General features: G+C 43.4%; 1 long non-coding RNA gene across 5 annotated transcripts; it reads left to right on the top strand.

The window, feature by feature from the left end:
- The first annotated feature begins 845 nt into the window (after positions 1–845).
- Positions 846–4,086, top strand: LOC125551450. 5 transcript variants are annotated; one of them, XR_007302656.1, is made up of 5 exons: positions 847–1,646; positions 1,929–2,065; positions 2,515–2,580; positions 2,915–2,990; positions 3,776–4,086. It is a non-coding gene; the product is annotated as an uncharacterized LOC125551450 (long non-coding RNA). The 5 variants fall into 5 exon arrangements; XR_007302653.1 differs by having other exon boundaries at positions 846–2,065; positions 2,919–2,990; XR_007302652.1 differs by having other exon boundaries at positions 847–2,065.
- The last annotated feature ends 1,609 nt before the right edge of the window (positions 4,087–5,695 follow it).

The raw sequence follows: 5,695 nt of genomic DNA, 5'->3' as shown, positions 1-5,695 counted from the left end.
GTGCCTGAGCTCCTCCTTCGTGATGTTGGCTAGGCCTGAGGCCCTCCAGAAGAGAGCCCCCGAGCCTTGCCCGAGAAGGGCGCCGGGCGCGCCTTCCTATGCGAGGGAGGGAGGCGCCCCAACTGTGGGTGCAGGTCCTGAGGTGGTGCCGCTGGAGACGCTGCCCTCCTGAGGCCCCGGGAGGAGTAGCTGCTTCTTCTTCTTGGGGATGGCCTCAGGAGCCACTACTAGGGAAAAGCCTATACACAGAATTTTACCAGTAGCGCTGTACAAAATCAAGCGCTGCTGCTACTTAGTAGCAGTGCGTGTAAATAAACTGCGCTACTGCTATGACTTTAGCAGTAGCGCGTACTAGCGAAAAGCGCTGCTACTACGTTTGAACTGGACGCACATGGCTAGCCCAACCTAGCAGTAGCGCGTATAATGGCCCAGCGCTACTGCTAATCGCTATAGCTGCAGCGTGTATTCCAGAACGCGCGGTAGCTAACATAGCAGCAGCGCCCTTTCTGGAACGCGCTACTGGTACTTCTGACTTAACCACGCGGTTCGTCCTTCCCCACAGCCACTTCATCCCCCAAATCAACTCCACTCTCGCCGCCGCCGTCGCCCCTCGGCCGCCGCGCGCTCTCCCCACGCCGCCCCGACCCCAGATTCAATGCCCACTACAAGGATACCCCTTATAAAGCAACACATAGTGTACAACATTTTGATTATATGTTGTAAAATTCACAGTAGATACGCATATATAACCATTGTAGGATATGCGTTGTAGACTTGTAGCTCGTGACCCACGTACTAGATTGCAACCGGCCACAACTAAGTAAAGCCCAAATGCACTAACCCAGCCCAGCCCAAGTTAGCTTTCACGATTAGGTCATTCGTTGTCCCCACAGCGGCGCCTATTCCTCTCGAGCCTCCCATGCCGGCCGCCGCCCCTCGTCACCGCTCCCCTGCGACCAACTCCTTTGCACGGCTGCGACCTACCTGCATCCTGATGCGCCGCCGCTCACCACTCCACTGCGATCCTCCGTCCTGGCGCGCCGCACCTCGCCACAACCCTGCGATCCTCCATCCGGGCGCGTCGTCGCTCGTCACCACTCCCCTGCTGCCCTGCATACCGGCGCGCCGCCCCTCGTCATGGCACTCCTACAACCAACGACGAATCTAAGGTACGGCCATGTGCAGTATCAGGCCTGCCCACCAAGTTTTCCCCCAAACCCAAGCCAATCTCATGTACCAACAGCGCATGTTCTTAGCGCGCGATCCGTCCTTGCCGTCATCCAATTCGCAGCTGCTGCCGATGTAACCAGCGGGCCACGCCCAAAATACCTGCCTCACAAATATACTTTGCCAAATTGACTATCCACCTCCATAGTACTATGCATGTAAACGCCGTCCGAATTGGCATGACGAGTCAGAGAGGTAAGCAGGGCAGGACCTGAGCACGCTTACTAATAGGACTGGATGGATACTGCTGCCACAGATCTCATTCTAGGTATGACTACATCTATTTTTTCTTTGTAAAGGCAAGAAGATCAGCAAGGTAGCACCCAATCTGTTCAACTGTTCATTAACGCACGATTAAGCTCGCAAAGTAGCACCCAATCTCAATAGTGATTCGTCCACTTATTAATATTACATGCAAGGTAATGATCGGGCCTCTCTATACTATGCAAATTGATATGCTTGAGCAACAACAAACTGCAGCAATTAATTTAACTAGCATATATTAACTACAAACATATCAGAGATTGTAAATCAAGTTGACTATCATGCACTATATATAAGACTTTTACTATTGTACGTCTTAACTTAGTCTGCATGGCTTGCAGTGCACTTGCTACAACCAGAGTATGTATATGGCTTTGAAACTGAGCAGAATTATTTAATTTGCTTATTAATATTAGTTATTTGTTTATATTTTGCAGATTGGTGCTTCTTTTCCTTTCTAAAATAAAAGTTGATCTTTGAGTTATGTTAGTCAGATATGATTATTATGCCAGACTATATCATCAGCAAGGTGTTTTTAGTACCAAATGATGAATATTTCAACCACTATTTGGCGGTAAGTTAGATGCTTTCCCTTACTTTCCAAAAACAATATAGGTTCTTCTGTTACAGTTGGGAGTTGATGTATTGTTATCTCAGTATGGTGGACAATACAAATTATATTCTATATTCATATGCACTTTCAGACCAGATAAAGCGTAATTGTATTATCTTTTGACTCTCATCGTGGTAACATGGTATCTCGATGTATCATCTTAAAAAAATCATGAGAAATATTTTAATATTAGAAGTTTGCCTTTTCATGGCGAGTTCAGGACACGGTGCTCCTATAGACGTATTTTTGGGGTACTATTCCGCATTAAATGTCAGGAACATGTTCTATTCTGCCTATTGTATGTATGAATGATGGAAATACCAAACAGTTTTGTTTTGCAAATTCCATGCGGGAAGGGAAAGAACAAACTAGATAAAAGGATTAACCTGTGATGTACTACTATTTTTCAGTACTATGTACTCATGAAATACACTCCAAGGAAACAAGCGCCTACAAATTGTCCCTCTAAAATTAAGGTATTCCTGTAGCCATTCCATGATAAATTAGTTACTCTTTTAGCAATTTCAATATAAATTTGCTGGTTTTGCCCAATAAGATGTTCCTAGAAAGCTAGAACAGTATACACACTATCCATTTGCAACCATCCTTTTTTGGGTCCAGAGATTCAACTCTCACTTTTGTTCGTTGCCCACAAAATATTTACTCATCATTATTTGTGCCATTTATAATATTTATGTCACTATGCATCACAAAAAACATATTCTATTGTATTTGCAGCACACAAATTATGTTTGTTTTCAGTTTAAAAGAAAACAAATGTTTACTTGAGCTAATTACCACGTGTACCAGTTAGGTATGTGGCATGCAAGTAGAGGAGAGGATGAACTTGAGAATTACCAATTTTGCTCATATTTGATCTGATAAGGTAAGTTTCTTCATAGCTTTTGTCGATGGATGTGAAAATATATGTGCCATCAAGCATACTTTTATTTTCTATGATCATATCGATGCTTTAAATCTTAGGCCTAATATATTGCAAATTCTAAAGACATACGAATCTTCTTGCGTATGGCTTGTAAATCTAAGAAATTTCCCACCAATCCTTTTTGGTGTCTTCTCCTAACCATACCAGACCAAGGCCACCGTCATGAGAATAAGTGTGCATTGTACAAGGCTTCCGTTGAAGCTAACTATTGATGTCATATTGAAGCTAACTATTTTAGATCACCATAGTAGTTATTCCCAGCTAACAATGTGTAACACAAAATGTTAGACTGTGCATGGGTTCATGAGTAGTATGAATAGTAGAATGACCTTACTAGCCTTTTTTCAATGTTTGAAGAAAATTCTGCGGTTGGTCTTTGCATTGTCGATGAACGATATAATTGTCAATTCTATTGTACGACGATAGGGATTAAATCACAAATCCGATATTCATATGCTAAGCTTTTGCAATTCATTCATGGTTACACCGGCAGTAATATTTGTTATTTTTATGCAGTGTGCAATGGATATAGAATTCAACAAATTACTAGTGTGATTTCCTAGAGAAAGTAAATAGTACTCAGCTTGTGTAGATGAATTTCTGGATCGAGTTTGCATAGAGAGATATATCAGCATATACAATGACTAATATTCTGTCTCTACAACTACTTGCATCATGTCAATGCACTGTGTGTTAACAGTTCATTTTGATTTTTTTGTTTGTAGATGCAAGAAATAAATGGATGATTATATGGGTGTGTGAAGATGATGATGCTCCTGTCCATGATGATGATGATGATGATGATGATGATGGATGCTTTTATTGTTTGTTAAGTTGTAGGGATGTTCATTTTGGGTGATGGGTGATGTTCCTCGGTTAAGTTTTAGATAAGTTGTAGGGATGTTGATGGATGCTTTCGGTTGAACTTTCGATGTGTAGAAAATATTTAGATTATGCATCACATTCTGATGATGTTCCTCTTGTAATATCCAATATTGTAACCCACAATTTTATCAAATATATGATTTCTTCATTATATGTGAGTAATATTCTCTTGCTTTTTCTTCACTTGAAATACACATCTATCACCAATTATGTGGAGCATTAATTTAATTGCTGGCAATATATATATATATATATAAATAATAATATAATTCACATTATATATGTACAACACTTGAACCGTTGTAAAATTTTTGTTGCCAAGCAATGGGATTTTGATTACCGTACATTAATCACCAACGTATAAAACTGTTGCACAAGTCTGTTTTATGTGTTGCATTTTTGCAACGGTACCTTTTACCAACGCCGGTATAAGCGTTGCACTACGCACTATCAACACTAGATAAGACAACGCATCCCAAACCGTTGGTAAATACACAAACAACGCATATACGAACTTCTAGATACGGAAAAAAGCATTGCTATAGTGGCGGTCCTGTTGTAGTGGCTGGCCCCGCCCCCGACCTCAACGCCGCCGGGACGCCGCCCCCGACCCCGACCTCAACGCCGCCCCCGCCCCCTGACCTCAACGCCGCCCCGGAGTCCCAACCACGACCTCGACGCCGCCTGCCCCTCCCTCGTCGCAGGCACCCGAGGTGAGCACGCCTACTCCTCCCTCTCCCCTACCTCTGCCTAGGGTTTCTACCTCCATCAAATTAGTTAGGGTGGAAACGAATCGGATGCGGATCCGGCTCAAATGAGTTAGGGTTCATGTAAGGGTGGAAACGAATCAAATTTCTAAGATGAATCATAAAACAAGTAAAATTTGACCACTTATTTCACTTTATAGTTGGAACTAGTTAGTAAGAACTAGTTAGTAAGAACTAGGTACTAATTAGGTACTAGAATATTTTTATTTATAGTAAGTTTCTTTTTAGTAAGAACTAGTTGAATTAATAGAACTAGTTAGTAAGAACTTGTTGTTATTTTTTTAGTTAAAGCAATTTTCCCGCATCGACGTGGACGATGCCTATCCCGCATCCTTGTCATCCAGTCGGCGGAGGACGACACCTGCTTGACCAGATGGGCCATGTCTGGGACTGGGCTCCGCCGGGGTGGTACTGGGAGGCGCTACCTATCGGGGGGCGCAGGTTGGCGAGGAGCCAGCCTGTCGTTGACCCGAACCTTCTTTGGTGGCGGTCGCGTGGGCCAGTGATGGTCCAGAGGCTCGAGGACTCCGCGGAGGTGGTGTGTCACCATGTCAGTGAGGAGGACGCACACATCCGTCGCTACTTGTTTGCGTTGGAGCACAGGTTCTCCAATACCTGGCAGGTTCTCCAGGGATCTCACTGGAGCTATGATCCCGTGATGGTTCCTTCTCTGTTGGTGTCCACCGCCCGCGCCGATACCCGTCGTGTGCTAGGGTTTTAGTTGTACTAGTGATGTTATATGTATGACACTATTCGGGATGTATTAGTGATAATATTCGACGATGTACGGACGCATGAGATGATTTACTTTTGCTTATTGAATGCATGCTAATTTGAGTCTTATAAGATATTTTGAAATGTATATCTTGTGTTCCTCAATATCCAAGTGGCCGGTCATGTTTGCAGGTTACACCTCCGAGTGGCCTATGTTTTGCCGGAGTGTTGATTCATTTTCGTTCCGGCAAATTTCAGGCGCTCGATATATCCTATTTT

The sequence above is a fragment of the Triticum urartu genome, chromosome 4 (assembly GCF_003073215.2).
Source record: "Triticum urartu cultivar G1812 chromosome 4, Tu2.1, whole genome shotgun sequence".
NCBI classification, from domain to species: Eukaryota; Viridiplantae; Streptophyta; class Magnoliopsida; order Poales; family Poaceae; genus Triticum; species Triticum urartu.
The sequence above is the reverse complement of the archived record's forward strand: the minus strand, read 5'-3'. Positions and strand labels throughout refer to the sequence as shown.